Source organism: Trachurus japonicus, chromosome 11 (assembly GCF_045865225.1).
Source record: "Trachurus japonicus isolate A0001 chromosome 11, Traja_1.0".
In the NCBI taxonomy this organism is placed as follows: Eukaryota; Metazoa; Chordata; class Actinopteri; order Carangiformes; family Carangidae; genus Trachurus; species Trachurus japonicus.
The window spans coordinates 5,459,196-5,475,667 of NC_140917.1; the positions used below are offsets into that span (position 1 = coordinate 5,459,196).

The 16,472-nt window shown below is 44.3% G+C and overlaps 1 long non-coding RNA gene across 2 annotated transcripts; it reads left to right on the plus strand.

The window, feature by feature from the left end:
• Window positions 1–11,800: 11,800 nt before the first annotated feature.
• On the plus strand, window positions 11,801–16,073 carry LOC146978003 (uncharacterized). Of its 2 annotated transcripts, none has more exons than XR_015036948.1 (7): window positions 11,801–11,927; window positions 12,121–12,149; window positions 12,962–13,065; window positions 13,545–13,833; window positions 14,128–14,231; window positions 15,001–15,109; window positions 15,771–16,073. It is a non-coding gene; the product is annotated as an uncharacterized LOC146978003 (long non-coding RNA). The 2 variants fall into 2 exon arrangements; XR_015036949.1 differs by having other exon boundaries at window positions 11,839–11,923; window positions 12,114–12,149.
• Window positions 16,074–16,472: the final 399 nt, after the last annotated feature.

A 16,472-nucleotide genomic window follows, 5' to 3' on the forward strand; every position in this document is an offset into this window, starting at 1 on the left:
CACAGCTAAAATGGTGCAGTTTCATGCTAGGTTTACTACCTCATGTTGTAACTCATAGATACCACAACCCATGTATAAAACAAATTTACAATCATCTCTTTTGGTCTAAACACAATTCTCATGAAACTTATGATTGACAAAATTCACTCTCGAGAGTGAAAAATGATTTTTTGGTCATAAATGTTAAACCACTTTACTCACGTGGTTCTAATCTTCACAGACTCCATGAAATGATGCCTGCCTCCCAAATATTTGGTCACATGCTAATTTTTTCCTATAGTTTCCTAGAAACAAGAGGTGGGTCAACTTACCCACTGGCTCATCTTACCCCACTCTCCCCTACGCCCAGCCTGCTAACCGGGGTTACACAAACCGGGTCCAGATCATCGGCACATCAAAGAAATAAGAAAACAAACAGGTTCAAAACCTTTATCTGAAATAAAGAAAAGAAACGAAAAGGAAAACAATGTCAAGGTTCAAGAGAAATCATCAAAAATGAATGAAACAAAACAAATAGAATGTACAATATAAATGTAATGTTGTATTTAACATCTTCCCATGAGCTTCATTTACTGCAGGGAGTGAAATGTGTATCACGTGTGTACTTACAGCTACACATGTCAGCCCCCCCCCCCACCCCCCCCAGGGCTGTTGGAGGGTTAATACTTTACAATAACTTATAGGTTATTATAATGAGGTTGTAGTTGTGTTCAGAGTAACGGTGAAGGTTGGAGGGGTTGGGGGCTTGGGGGGTCAGGGCAATGATGTCATGAGGAGAGTCACGGCTCACAAAGATAGCTTTACAAACGTGTGTGTGTGTGTGTGTGTGGGGGGGGGGGGGGAGGTGCAGTGGCTCATGATCCAGTTGAGTCTCTGAACCGTCTCAGCTCCGAATGCCACGAGTCACATGCCCATAACCCCCCCCCCCCCTTTATCTCTATATCTACACACACACATTCCTGCTGCAGCCACATGAGGAGAATTATCAACGTCTCATGATGTTATGTAACAGCTTCACACCGCCGACCTTTGACCTTCACTGTGGCTGTGTCCTAAACCCCCCTACTGAGTCTATATAGTGACCAGGCCACGTTGTAGTGGTGTCTGAATGTTTAGTGATTATAATGGTCACTATATAGTGCACTGAATGTATCCCACAATTCACCGTGAAATGTAGTGAACATCTGATGGTCACTAACCGGAGCAAGATATCCCATCATGCGGCCGTTAGGATCGTGAGTTACTATTAGTCACTATATTGAATTCACTATATAGGCTAGTGAGTAGGGAGGAGGGAATGAGTGAGGGATTTCGGACACAGTCTGAGACTCTGGATCAGTGTTTCCAGACGCTCTATCCACCTTTTTCCGCTCTTCCGGTGGAATTTTATGTTTACGTTTCCATGGTTTCAGTAGTCGCGGTAAATGCATGGAATTTTTTTTTTTTTTTTTCCCAATGAAAATCTGTAAAACGCATGGATCATCACACCAGCTTTTAACAGTGGATATCACACAAATTGACATCCGTGTTAAAAGCCAGCGTTAATAGATCCGTGCGTTTACCGCAACTATGACAACGACTGAAAACCATGGAAACGTAACCGTACAATTCCACCAAACCGGCAAAACCGGCTTCCGGGTTTGCCCATAGATGACGTTCGGAAACTTGTGGATTGAAGAATCTCATCATAATGTACAGTAAAATAGCCTGTGTGTGTGTGTGTGTGGGATCAGCTGAGACTCAACAGTCACAAACCGTCATTCAGAAAGAAGCTGTGGTTAATCTGTATGAATGGATGAGCCGATGAATGGATGGGTGTGAACTGTGTGTGTGTGTCTCTCTAGTTGGATAACGCTGATCCTCAGGTCAGAGGTCAGAGGTCACAGTGAAGGTCGGGATTAAAGTAAATCTCCAGGAGATGAATGAGTCTGCAGAATGTGAGTGTGTGTGTGTGTGTGTGAGAGAGAGAGAGATAAATGAAGCATCAGTGTTTTTACAGTGAACATGAAGCTACAGGTGATTAGCTTAGCTTAGTGTGACAGTTGACAGGTCCTGTCACTGTGCCTCCAATTGATCATGCGCCCTGGCTACTTGGCCAAGGGGATGTTCCTTTGGGTGACTGGCAAGCGCACATGACTATTACCCGGGAGGTGTGGGTTCAATCCCCACCCGGGCCCTCTTCACCATGCCACACAAGGAAATAAAATAAATGTTTTCTCCTCGGCTTACAGCAGAGCAGAGTGACTGACAGACCCGTGTTTCAGACCAAACACTCTATGTAAGTGATTGCTGTCGGAAGGTATAACTATTTAAGACTTACATTAAAGGGATAGTTCACCCTAGAATGATATTTCGCTCATTATCTACTCACCCTCATGTGGACTAAGGGCTGGAAGAAGTTTCAGATTCCTCCGTGGCTTCTCTGAGTTACAGGGGGTCTTGGCGTAGCAGTGCATGTCCATATAACGGTTGCAAAGGGACACCGGAGCTCTTCGTAAAAAAACACACACAAAAAAACATCCAAATACCTCCATGATGCTCGTATGTAATGTCCGTCTTGTGCTGAAGCCCCAAATTGCGTAATTGTCCCGAAAAAAATTAAATAAGTCTATATTTTAAGCTTGTTTGTAGCGGAAGCTTCTCGAAGCTCCTCTTCCTGGTCCGTCCAAATCTCGCGTGATTCGCAGTAACCGCACTGACGCATGCTGACGCCGGCGCAAATCACGCGAGATTTGGACGGACCAGGAAGAGGAGCTTCGAGAAGCTTCCGCTACAAACAAGCTTAAAATATAGACTTATTTAATTTTTTTCGGGACAATTACGCAATTTGGGGCTTCAGCACAAGACGGACATTACATACGAGCATCATGGAGGTATTTGGATGTTTTTTTGTGTGTGTTATTTTACGAAGAGCTCCGGTGTCCCTTTGCAACCGTTATATGGACATGCACTGCTATGCCGAGACCCCCTGTAACTCAGAGAAGCCACGGAGGAATCTGAAACTTCTTCCAGCCCTTAGTCAACATGAGGGTGAGTAGATAATGAGCGAAATATCATTCTAGGGTGAACTATCCCTTTAACACAAATATTCCGCTTACTTCTCCTTTAAAATTTGTGTATGAAGCTGTGGAGCCGTGATCTCGTCTCCATGGAAACGATCAAGCCTTTCCCTGAACCAATCATGGTTGTGGTTTAGTTTCAGTCTCACCTGGAACCTGTGACATCACAGCTGCATGGTTGATCTAGTACGGTGGCCCTGAAGGTTCAACTCAGAGAAAACACACCACACTTCTGGAGACGCCATAAAGAGAGCGACGGGTCTGGAGTCTTTAGTGATGTTTTAAACAGGTAGAGGTCAGAGAGTTTTATCATCACACTATTCAATCACATTAGAAATAAAACTTTGACTCCCGTTCACTCACATGGAGACTTTTTCTGAATTGAGTTCCCATGGAGACGTTACTTCCTGATTCCGCTTCTATTGAAGAATCTCATCATAATGTAAAGTAAAATAGCCTGTGTGTGTGTGTGTGTGTGGGATCAGCTGAATGACAAACCGTCATTCAGAAAGAAGCTGTGTGTTACTGTAATCTGTATGAATGGATGAGCCGATGAATGGATGGGTGTGACTGTGAACTGTGTGTCTCTCTAGTTGGATAACACTGATCCTCAGGTCAGAGGTCAGAGGTCACAGTGAAGGTCGGGATTAAAGTAAATCTCCAGGAGATGAATGAGTCTGCAGAATGTGAGTGTGTGTGAGAGAGAGATAAATGAAGCATCAGTGTTTTTACAGTGAACATGAAGCTACAGGTGATTAGCTTAACTTAGTTTGACAGTTGACAGGTCCTGTCGCTATGCCTCCAATTGATCATGTGCCCTGGCTACTGGGCCAAGGGGATGTCCCTTTGGGTGACTGGCAAGCGCATGTGACTCTTACCCGGGAGGTGTGGGTTCAATCCCCGCCCGGGCCCTCTTCACCTTGCCGCATTAGCATAAAGACTAGAAACAAACAGATGGAATGAGTTGACTGACATCAGCTCAGCTTCAGCTATGGCTTTCAGCATTCACACGCATTTTCCTTATGGAAATGCTCTTTCTAGTAATTCTCACATCTTCCGGCCTTTTTTTCAGTCCGACTAGCCCTGTATACTTTCTGCTACTTCTACAATTAAAACATCAAAATGTGCAGCTTCTTCTGGACATTTAAAAAAAATACTATTTATACTCTTTTTCAAATATTAAACCTTATCAGATTTTTTTTTGTCCCATAGGAAATGCATTGGAACGGTCCTCATGTCAGGACAGGACACACCTGTTAAAATGCACAGTCTGACAGTAACACTACGGTAAGTTACAGTAATAAATAGTTACAGTAATATCTACATACGGACACAGTTTCACACAGTTATGAATAGTTTTTTAGTGCAGATGAGACTGGATCACAGACTCAGTTCTGATGCTGCAGGACTTCACACCATCTGTGTGTGTGTGTGTGTGTGTGTGTGACCTGTGTTGTTAACAGTGTGTGTGGTGGGGGGGGGGGGCTCGGGGGCCCAGAGAGTATTTTACAGTCAGTCTCTGGCTCTGACTCAACTGTGTCTGGATAATTATAGCAGGACACACACACACACACACACACACACACACACATGGCAGACATCTGCTGTTATGAGCCTTGTTGCCGTGACGACCTCCTGCTGATCTGAGTTCACTACGAGACACATCGCAGTGATTTTGTCCTTTGATGTGTCACAACAACACGTGTGTTTTCACTGTGATCATGTGACCTGGCAGGTCTCGTCGTCACGGAGACCACGTCTCAAACATCCATCTGAGACTTTAATGACTCAGCAGAAAAACGACAGCATCCAGCTGAGCTCGCAGCCGCAGCAGCAGAGGATTGTGGGAGATTCACAGAGAGGAATCCTCTCATCGTATGAACCAATTAAAACCATTACTGTGGTCGAGCTAACGAGCTGCTGTCGCTGTGATGTCATCGCCTGAACGTTTCATCACAGTTCAGTTGTAATGACTCAGCTCGTTTCAGTGAAGCTGCAGTTCCTCCCCTAACCCTCTATCTGGGCTTATCTAAAACAGAAAATTAAAGGTAAATTCATGCAAAACCGCTGATGCGCGTTGCCTTCAGGGACAGTTTTTCATCAAGCAGTCTCTGTATTTCCCTCTAAAACAACTCTGTGTGGTAACGTTGGGTTATTATCTCATAGCGTGGTGAATGTGCAGGTCACAAGTTGTCCACCAGAGCGTTGTAGAGTTGTTGGATATTTGATGAGTTTGATGAGGGAAACCAAGAAATCCCATGAGCCTCCGTAGCGTAGCTCTGAGCAGCTCACGGCTCTGCTCCGCCGTTCTAAAAACAGCTTGCACCGACAATTAAAGGTAACGAACCTACTGCTATGACTGTAGGGATTATGGCAATGGGCCAGTTGGACTAAATGTTGAACTATCCCTTTAATATACTTTAGCTTGATAGCATTAGAAACAAAACAAAACAATACAAAATAGATGAAACAACAACAAGTCTACAAGGCATCACAGAATCTGAATTATGTCGCCTACAACAATTTTGCCATCAGAGCATTTTTTAGTTTCAGTTTGAATCTGGGCAAAGACACGTGTCTCCATGGAAACAACATGTGGAACAGGATTAACTCCATCATCAGCCTCACTTCATTGGTTTTCCTGTCTGGGCGCCGTTCACCAGCGGCGAGCGGCCGTCCCAGCAGGTGGAGCAGGAACACACGACCAATAACGAGCAGCGGAGCAGCGTGTTGTGACCTTGGCCCCGCCCCCTCTGCCTCCTCGCATCTACTTCACAATTAAAGCTCAGAGAGAGAGCAGCACCATAATACATCCATGGAGCAGCACTGAGCCGAGCGCCGCCGCCTCTGCTTCCTGTCGCCAGCTGATGATGATGATGATGATGATGATGATGGTGATGGTGATGAAGGTCACTGAGTTTACAGCACAACAGGTGATAAAGCAGCTACAGAAGCTGAGAAAGGCCCAGCATCATCAGCATCATCATCATCTGTTATCATCACAAGACTCAAACTGAACACACAGAATTTTACGACTGTGTTCATGATCACAGGCCACTTATCCACAACTTAAAGGGATAGTTCAACATTTTGGCAAATTGGCCCATTGCCATAATCCCTATAGTCATAGCAGTAGGTTCGTTACCTTTAATTGTCGGTGCATTGACGGCGGAGCAGAGCCGTGAGCTGCTCAGAGCTACGCTACGGAGGCTCATGGGATTTCTTGGTTTCCCTCATCAAACTCATCAAATACACAATCCAACAACTCCAAAATGACAAGTGATAAAACTCGCTGAACATTAATCAGTAGCCTACTCTATGATAGACTACCGAAACCATGGAAACGTAAACATAAAATTCCACCGGAAGAACAAAACTGGCTTATGTTTTTGACGTTCGGAAAAAGGTGGATAGGCAAGTAGGCTACAGTAGCCTATGGAGAAAGGTGCTGGTGGAGTCAGGAACTGCAAGTCCATGAAGACAGGAAGGAGTTGGTCATTTCAACACTGATTTATTATTTTAATTTCAACAATAAATCAGTGTTGAAATGACCACATTGTGTTCAGTGGAACAACTCCTTCCTTTCTTTACATCTATGACTAATGCTAATGCTAATGTTAGCTCACTGCCTCATTAGCTCTGAATGAAGGTGTTAGTGATGAAGCTCATTGGTGTTTTTCCATCACTGTGTGTGTGTGTGTGTGTGTGTGTGTGTGTGTGTGTGTGTGTGAGTCAGGTTTACAACCTGTGGAGCAGTAAAACCTGACGACAGATCAGTCAGCAGACGTTAGATTAGGAAACAATGTTTGAACACACGACAATAAAAAATGTTTTATCACTTTATTGTCGTGTGTTCAAACATTGTTGAACTGCTGTTTCACAACAACAACAACAACAACAACGATATACTAAATATTGTTGTTATTGTTGTGAAACAGCAGCAGTGAACAACGTCGTGTCCCTGAACGCACCACGACACTGAGAACTGGTCGTTCTGAGACGAACCTGAGGAACCGCACAGAGATAAGAGTGTGAGGATGGATGTCCCAGGACAGAGATGACGCTCGCTGGTGTGTGTGTGTGTGTGTGTGTGTGTGTGCGTAGATGTCTGTGTGTGTGTGTGTGTGTGTGTGCGTAGATGTGTGTGTGTGTGTGTGTGTGTATATCTGCAGAGTCATGGACAGCGTGTCAGGATTAAGACTCTTAGCGACGGATCTGTCCTCTTTAAATACCCTGCAAGTGTCATGGAGCCATGGAGAGAGATGGGGGGGGGTAGATGTACAGTGGTGCACGGGCAGGAGGAGAGAGAGAGAGGGGGGGGGGGAGGAGGGTGATGGGGGAGGAGGGAGGAGGGAGGTGAATCAGAGCCCCAGAGGGAACATCCTGCCTCCTGTGCAGCGGTAAGAAGCTGAGTCAGAGCAGCAGGAAGATCCTGTCCTGGAAAAGTTCTGATAATGCATCAGCACACACACACACACACACACACACACACACACACACACACACACACACACACACACACACACACACACACACACACACACACACACACACACACACACAGACAGAGACACACACACGTGTCATGTTCACATGCCAGACAGACATCAATACTGACTGAAACCTGTTATTGATTGATTGATCGATCAGTCGTTTCTGTGTTTCAGAAAAGTCACAGCATAATGAAGACTGGAGGTCAAAGGTCACAGCATGAGCTCCATGTTGTTTCACACACAGATAGCCTATATCCACCTTTTTCCGAACGTCAAAAACGTAAGCTAGTTTTGCTCTTCCGGTGGAATTTTATGTTTATGTTTCCATGGTTTCGGTAGTCGTGGTAAATGCATGGATTTTTTTTTTCTATCATCACACCAGCTTTTAACAATGGATATCACACAAATTGAGGTCTATCAACAATTAACATCACCATAACTCACTGAATATTCAATGATTTTCAAGCTGTTTGGTTTATTATAAATGTCCGACAGATATTTATGATACAACATAGAATGATAGGCTATATATATATAGTTTAAAATTTATATTAACGGTACATTATGTAAGTTCTCCTGTTATCTATTCACAAAAATCGATTATTTAGTTCAAAAGTCATTCATCGTGTTTTTCATTCATCAATAATTACCCCCATCAACAAACTGAAGTGTTCCTTTCAGCTCTGAATGAGCCGTTCATATCATTCATATCTCCATGGAGACGGTAAGCTCGGTGCTGCTGCCATGTGGTGTCGCCATGTTTTTACGTTCAGTGGCAGCGTGACGGTAGGAAACCACGGAAACTCAGCGCAGACACCGGAGCTGTCGGCTCAGGTCGAGGTGGCGTCTGTGAAAAGTCACCACGGTAACGCAGTGAGGAGGAATGGAGCGTTACACTGATGCTGCATTCACCTGCAGTCGGGCAGACGGCCGTCGCTAACGAACCAGATGTCATTTTAGTCACAGAAGTCCAGAGAAAGATGGTAAAACGTGGGTCAGGTAAACAATACGACATCGCCATGACAACATATTGTCACGTGTATTGTTTTGCCTCGTGCTTGTTTACATAGAGGCTTGTTTATGCCGTTACGTGCAGCGGCTGTTGTCCGTCTGCCGTCTGCCCAATTTCACGTGAATGCAGCATGAAAAATACGATTGAGTTGCTTGTGATATACAACCACAACGCTAGATGGGAGTAATTACTACACAGTGTACCTTTACTCCTAAACATACACTTACATACTCAGACACACACCCACATGCATTACACACACACACTGAAATGTGATCTACAGGGTCTGACTGCGTGACGTATGTGTCTGTGGTCAGAACGCCCTGACCCAAGATGGCGGCCGTGCTGACGCGCCTGACAAACCACATATCTATGGTTTCACATTAATCTTTTTGTGTCTGAACAAAAACTAATGTTTGAATGAACTCAGTGTTTCAGTCGCTGTGGCAACACTGAGTCAGACAATATGAAGCTTTGTTTACGTTCTGCTGGACTTGACCTCTGACCTCTGACCTCAATTATGAATGGTTGATTTTGGGTGAAGTATCCCTTTAAAGTCAGATTTCAATCAGACGTGAAATTGAAGTGAAACACAGTTGCAGAGTGTGTATGTGTGTGTGTGTGTGTGTGTGTGTGTGTGTGTGTGTGTGTGTGTGTGTTGATAGCGAGCTGCTGAGTCTTAAGGCAGAGTTATGTAAGAGGCATTAGAGCATTCTGGGTCGGCATGTGAATGATGCCTTTGTGTGACTGTGTGCAGTGTGTATAGTAGTCTGTGTAGTGTGTGTATAGTGTGTAGTGTGTATAGTGTGTGTAGTGTGTGTGTCCTGTGTCAGCTGACCACCATCACTGAGCCGTAGGAAGCTGCTGTTTCACATTATAAAGATGAAACAGAAAAAGAAAGTAAAAGCTGCTCGTTCAGATCGATGACTGTAATGATTAATGGTATCAGAAATATATGAAGTGTGTGTGTGTGTGTGTGTGTGCAGCATCAGATTCTCAATCTGGTCAAGACAGCTAGCAAAATCTTGGGTTCCCCTGTCCCACGCTCACCTCAAGATCTGTTTGAACAGGCCACCATTAGGTTGGCAAACTCTATTCTAGCAGATCCTACGCACGCACTTCTCCCTGAATATGAGCTCCTAAATTCAGGTAGAAGATACCGAGTTCCCCTGTGCAGGCACAATCGCCTCAAAAACTCGTTCATCCCTCTGTCCATTAAATTTATGAATGAGCAGCTTGTGTGATGATATGTATGAATGTTTGCGTGTCCACACATCTGCCACTACTTTCTGAGGCATATTGCACTTTAATGATTTTACTGTTTGTTTTTAGTACACTGCAGCACTGCTCTCTGTCCGAGAGAAATTTCTCCTACGGGAGACTAATAAATGATTTTGACTTGACTTTGAGATCCTGATCCAGATGAGGTTGCATTCGTTCTGTTGTCACTGAGCTGAGTGACGTCAACACATCCTTCTATATCTATCTATCTATCTATCTATCTATCTATCTATCTATCTATCTATCTATCTATCTATCTATCTATCTATCTATCTATCTATCCATCTATCTATCTATCTTGCACTGTAATGGGTGGGGGGGGGTTATTTTGCATTAAGCAGTCGGATGGCTAGGGGAAAGTAACTTATCATTATTACTTTAGCAAAAGATTATTGACACGAAACAACCTGGCTAAAGAAGCTCCTCCTGTTACAGCTGTAAAATACCAGACCTGCGATTATATCTGAACTACTGGGAACATAAAAAACATAAACAGTAAACTGGCAAAAACCATGAGATTATTGAACATTTTGACTGTAGTGTTTATCAGACCTCAGTGTGTGTGTGTGTGTGTGTGTGTGTGTGTGTGTGCTGCTCTGTTTGGTTTAGTTATTGATCATTCTGTTCTTATCTCATCAGGTTTTTCATTGATCTCTGAATCTACTGACTCTATTGAATGTTATTTATTGTCTCCATTGAGGAACACTGAATAAAGTTTGTATGTGGCGGCCATCTTTAACACGTTGCCGCCCCCTGCTGGTCGACCCCGTACATCCTCACATCAGAAACTTCATGCTATAACTCTTCCTTCATTTGGACGTCACTGTATGGAGATATTGATTCTGTCTCAACAATAAGATCAATAAAGTATCTTTTAAAATTATACACAGGATATACCCAACAACAAAACATTAGAAAGGTTGAAGATTAACATTAATACTCCTGTAGTTTTTGTGATATGGATGACGAAACTATTACTACTCGTAGAATTAATTAATATTTTTCATAATTTTTTTTATTTATATTTTTTTCAACTCTTTGTGTATATAATTTTTATGACTATATTACCCCTGTCTAAACAGTTTTGTTCTGTATAAAGAAGAAAGAAGAATGTCAACAAATGTGGGGCAGTGGAGAGACAAGAGACACTTGTGTGCTACAACAGGAAGTGGGCAGGATGAGATGAGTCAAGAGGAACTAGTAAAGAAGGAAACAAACATAGGGTTCATCCATCTGGTCTTTGTGACGACTGTTCAGTAGAAGAGTCTGTAGAACAAGTTATTCTGAGAGACGGTCTGAAGTGTAGAGTTAACATTGGAACATGTAGGCTATTAAAGGGACAACAAGGAGTTTCTCCATCGGCAGAACGAAAAATTCTGCGACAATAAAAAAGTCTCATATTAATGTGAATGAATCTACGTTGCCACTTGTTAATGGGCCCATTTTCGATAAATATAGGCCTATCGTTTTGTTTCTATCGTTATTTTGTTATTATTAGTGGTGGCGCGCCGGTTTCCTTACTTTCGGTTTCGCGGACACTGCCCGGCGAGTCATGAGAATAACGCCGCCGAATCGCCGTTTATGGTCGGGACTACGACGGTATGTGATCGTCTTTGAACCTCTGACTTTAATTCTTGATGAATGAAAACATGAGTCTGTCTTGCGCCGGTCAAATAATTTCACGGTGCGCAGAGGCTCATAAATGTAGTGTGAAAACGCTTCGCTTTTCCAAAACTCCTCGTTGTCCCTTTAACCACTGGGTTGGGAAACTTCTTCAGTTTATGAAAGACACAGAGTTGGATAGAAGAATTTATTTATTATTATTATTATGGGAATAGGTGACTCTGGTTCACACTCCAACACAGTAGGTGGCGGTAATGCGCCAGGTGCCCCCGACATAAATGCCAAAGAGGTACGACGTCACATCCTGCGGAGTTACGTCACATCCGGTGCTCAGCTCAGCCAGAGCCAGTCTACAGCTACAGCATGGTCCTAGGTCTCTGGTCCTGGTCCTGGTCCTGGTCTACAGGTTTACAGGTTTACAGGTCTACAGGTCTACAGGTCGACTACAGCAGCAGGTGAGTCGGTGCTGAACAGAATCTGTTTCCATCGGTTTCACTCTTTAATGCGTTGAGTCCAGACCGGAAGTTACAGCTACACGTTGTTTTACTGTTGAGACGAGTTCTAGTTTCAGACACTTTAATTAGTGAGTGAGTTAGTTAGTTGAACATTAAACTCGTTATTAATAAAGTCCCGTCTCATCTCCAGACAGAAGACTGACGTCATCATGATGAACACGAGCAGGTAAAACACGTTCAGTTGTTTCAGCAACATGATGCTACATGCTACATGCTACATGCTACCACGTGGGGGGGTGGTATATAGGTGTGTGTATGTGTGTAAGTGTGTGTATGTATATATGTATATGTATAGGTCTGTGTGTATGTGTGTGCAGACCGTCCAGAGGCCTGTCCTGCTGTGGGACATGCTACATGCTACCACGTGTGTGTAGGTGGGGGTAGGGTGGGGGGGCTGTATATATGTATAGGTGTGTATATGTATATAGTGTGTACATGCAGACCGTCCAGCGAGGCCTGTCCTGCTGTGGCCTCGTCCTCTCCTGTCGTGTCTGCTACAGAGACCTGGGGCTGTTTGAGGCTCTGCTGTTGTTACTGCTCAGCAGAGTTATAGGTAAACCCCACACACTGATCAATAGACCCTTTCAGAGAGTATAAACAAAGACAGGTGTGGCTCATTAGAAAACGCTCTGCTACACTAAATGGAATGGAGCCTTAATTAGTATCCTTGGTAACACCTGTATTTGTTTATACTCTCTGAAAGGGTCTATACTGATCATTGATCATTATCTGATGGATGTGTGTGTGTGAAGTCTGTTACACACACACACACACACAAGTAAATACACATAATTAGAGTAGTTAATGAGAAACTATTACTTCATCGTTAGTTACCCTGTTTCTGTGTTCACATCAAAACTACTCATTACTACACACATTGTGTACCTTAGTTCCTCAGTAACTACTCTAACTGTGTGTACCTTGCTGTAAAGTATAGTGTTGTGTAGTAACATGTAGTGTTGTGTTGTTGTGTTGCAGGACTGACGGAGCGGCTGCAGCTCCAGACTGACGTCTCCTCACCAGTCGACTAAACTCTGAACTGTGTCGTCCTGCAGTGGAGACACGGTCCTGAAGGTGCTTAGGTGTGTATGTATAGATATAGGTGTGTGTATATGTATATGTGTATGTGTGTGTGTGTATAGTGTGTACATGCAGACCGTCCAGCGAGGCCTGTCCTGCTGTGGCCTCGTCCTCTCCTGTCGTGTCTGCTACAGAGACCTGGGGCTGTTTGAGGCTCTGCTGTTGTTACTGCTCAGCAGAGTTATAGGTAAACCCCACACACTGATCAATACTGATCAATATTGATCATATTGATCATTATCTGATGGTTGTGTGTGTGTGAAGTCTGTTACGCACACACACAAGTAATTAAAGTAGTTACTGAGGAACTATTACGGTACTTAATCGTTAGTTACCCTCTCTGTTCCCTAAAGTAAAGTGAGACATCAAAACTACACACATTGTGTACCTTAGTTCCTCAGTAACTACTCTAACTGTGTGTACCTTGCTGTAAAGTATAGTGTTGTGTAGTAACATGTAGTGTTGTGTTGTTGTGTTGCAGGACTGACGGAGCGGCTGCAGCTCCAGACTGACGTCTCCTCACCAGTCGACTAAACTCTGAACTGTGTCGTCCTGCAGTGGAGACACGGTCCTGAAGGTGCTTAGGTGTGTATGTATAGATATAGGTGTGTGTATATGTATATGTGTATGTGTGTGTGTGTATAGTGTGTACATGCAGACCGTCCAGCGAGGCCTGTCCTGCTGTGGCCTCGTCCTCTCCTGTCGTGTCTGCTACAGAGACCTGGGGCTGTTTGAGGCTCTGCTGTTGTTACTGCTCAGCAGAGTTATAGGTAAACCCCACACACTGATCAATACTGATCAATATTGATCATATTGATCATTATCTGATGGTTGTGTGTGTGTGAAGTCTGTTACGCACACACACAAGTAATTAAAGTAGTTACTGAGGAACTATTACGGTACTTCATCGTTAGTTACCCTCTCTGTTCCCTAAAGTAAAGTGAGACATCAAAACTACACACATTGTGTACCTTAGTTCCTCAGTAACTACTCTAACTGTGTGTACCTTGCTGTAAAGTATAGTGTTGTGTAGTAACATGTAGTGTTGTGTTGTTGTGTTGCAGGACTGACGGAGCGGCTGCAGCTCCAGACTGACGTCTCCTCACCAGTCGACTAAACTCTGAACTGTGTCGTCCTGCAGCGGAGACACGGCCCTGAAGGTGCTTAGGTGTGTGTGTGTGTGTGTGTGTGTGTACATGCAGACCGTCCAGCGAGGCCTGTCCTGCTGTGGCCTCGTCCTCTCCTGTCGTGTCTGCTACAGAGACCTGGGGCTGTTTGAGGCTCTGCTGTTGTTACTGCTCAGCAGAGTTATAGGTAAACCCCACACACTGATCAATACTGATCATTGATCACTCTGATCACACTCGGTACGTTTACATGGCCTTAATCCGACTGCGACTGAAGTTCATGTATAAACGTGTTAGTCTGTCTAATATAGGAGTTCTCCTAATCAGACTGAGACCAAGATGATCTGATCAGAGATCAGTTTCCTTCAGCGTCTTCACCCTGATCAGAGTTAAACTGGACGATGTGTGTTAACGCTCCACAACAGTAGAGACGACACAAAGTGGAGCAGAGGAAATAAAATAGTGAGTGTGTTTGACACGGTTCAACCGGTGGAGCGACCAGGCTGCTCCTCTTTCACCCTGAAACCAGACCGGACCGGTCCAGTCAGGAACTGAAGCTGAGAACAAGTTATTCAACAGGAAGGAGTTCATATGAACCTGATGACACAGCGCCCCCTGGTGGTGAGGAGGAGGAGGAGACAGTAGATTTACTCTGGGACTAGACACACATGGAGCTGAGACTGTAAACGTACTGACTGATCACTATGATTGATCATTGATCACTGATCATTGATCATTGATCACTCTGCTGCTGCTCTGAGGAGGTTGTTGTTGTGTAGTAACATGTAGTGTTGTGTTGTTGTGTTGCAGGACTGATGGAGCGGCTGCAGCTCCAGACTGACGTCTCCTCACCAGTTGACTAAACTCTGAACTCGGGTGTGTTGTCCTGCAGCGGAGACACGGCCCTGAAGGTGCTTAGGTGTGTATGTATAGATATATGTGTGTGTGTGTTGTTACGGCCGGAAGGGGTTCGGTCCCCTCTGGGCCAACAGAGGACTGGGGCGTAACATGTGTGTCTATATGTATAGTGTGTGTACATGCAGACCGTCCAGCGAGGCCTGTCCTGCTGTGGCCTCGTCCTCTCCTGTCGTGTCTGCTACAGAGACCTGGGGCTGTTTGAGGCTCTGCTGTTGTTACTGCTCAGCAGAGTTATAGGTAAACCCCACACACTGATCAATAGACCCTTTCAGAGAGTATAAACAAAGACAGGTGTGGCTCATTAGAAAACGCTCTGCTACACTAAATGGAATGGAGCCTTAATTAGTATCCTTGGTAACACCTGTATTTGTTTATACTCTCTGAAAGGGTCTATACTGATCATTGATCATTATCTGATGGATGTGTGTGTGTGAAGTCTGTTACACACACACACACACACAAGTAAATACACATAATTAGAGTAGTTAATGAGAAACTATTACTTCATCGTTAGTTACCCTGTTTCTGTGTTCACATCAAAACTACTCATTACTACACACATTGTGTACCTTAGTTCCTCAGTAACTACTCTAACTGTGTGTACCTTGCTGTAAAGTATAGTGTTGTGTAGTAACATGTAGTGTTGTGTTGTTGTGTTGCAGGACTGACGGAGCGGCTGCAGCTCCAGACTGACGTCTCCTCACCAGTCGACTAAACTCTGAACTGTGTCGTCCTGCAGTGGAGACACGGTCCTGAAGGTGCTTAGGTGTGTATGTATAGATATAGGTGTGTGTATATGTATATGTGTATGTGTGTGTGTGTATAGTGTGTACATGCAGACCGTCCAGCGAGGCCTGTCCTGCTGTGGCCTCGTCCTCTCCTGTCGTGTCTGCTACAGAGACCTGGGGCTGTTTGAGGCTCTGCTGTTGTTACTGCTCAGCAGAGTTATAGGTAAACCCCACACACTGATCAATATTATCAGGTATTGATCACTCTGAACGTATTGATCTCTGATAACTCTGCTGCTGCTCTGTGGGTCTGAAGCTGTTGTCTCTGTCTGAAGCTGTTGTCTGTTCAGTCTGGTGGACTGACCCCCCACATGTTGTTTTCTTTACCTGAAGAACTTTAATGGACTGTATCGTTATCATGCTTTTATTTTGTAGAGGAAACGGGAAACAGGAAGTGGAACCAGACGTTTCTCACCTGGTGGCGTGTGCCCCCCATGGTGCCCCCCCCCCCTCTCCTGGAGAAGAACCGGAAGTAGCAGCTGGAGATCAGAGTTCCTTTGTGTTTTTGTAAAGATGTGAAACATGAAATAAAACTGATCTGAGCTCAGTGTGACGCTGCTGCTTGTTCTCTCATTA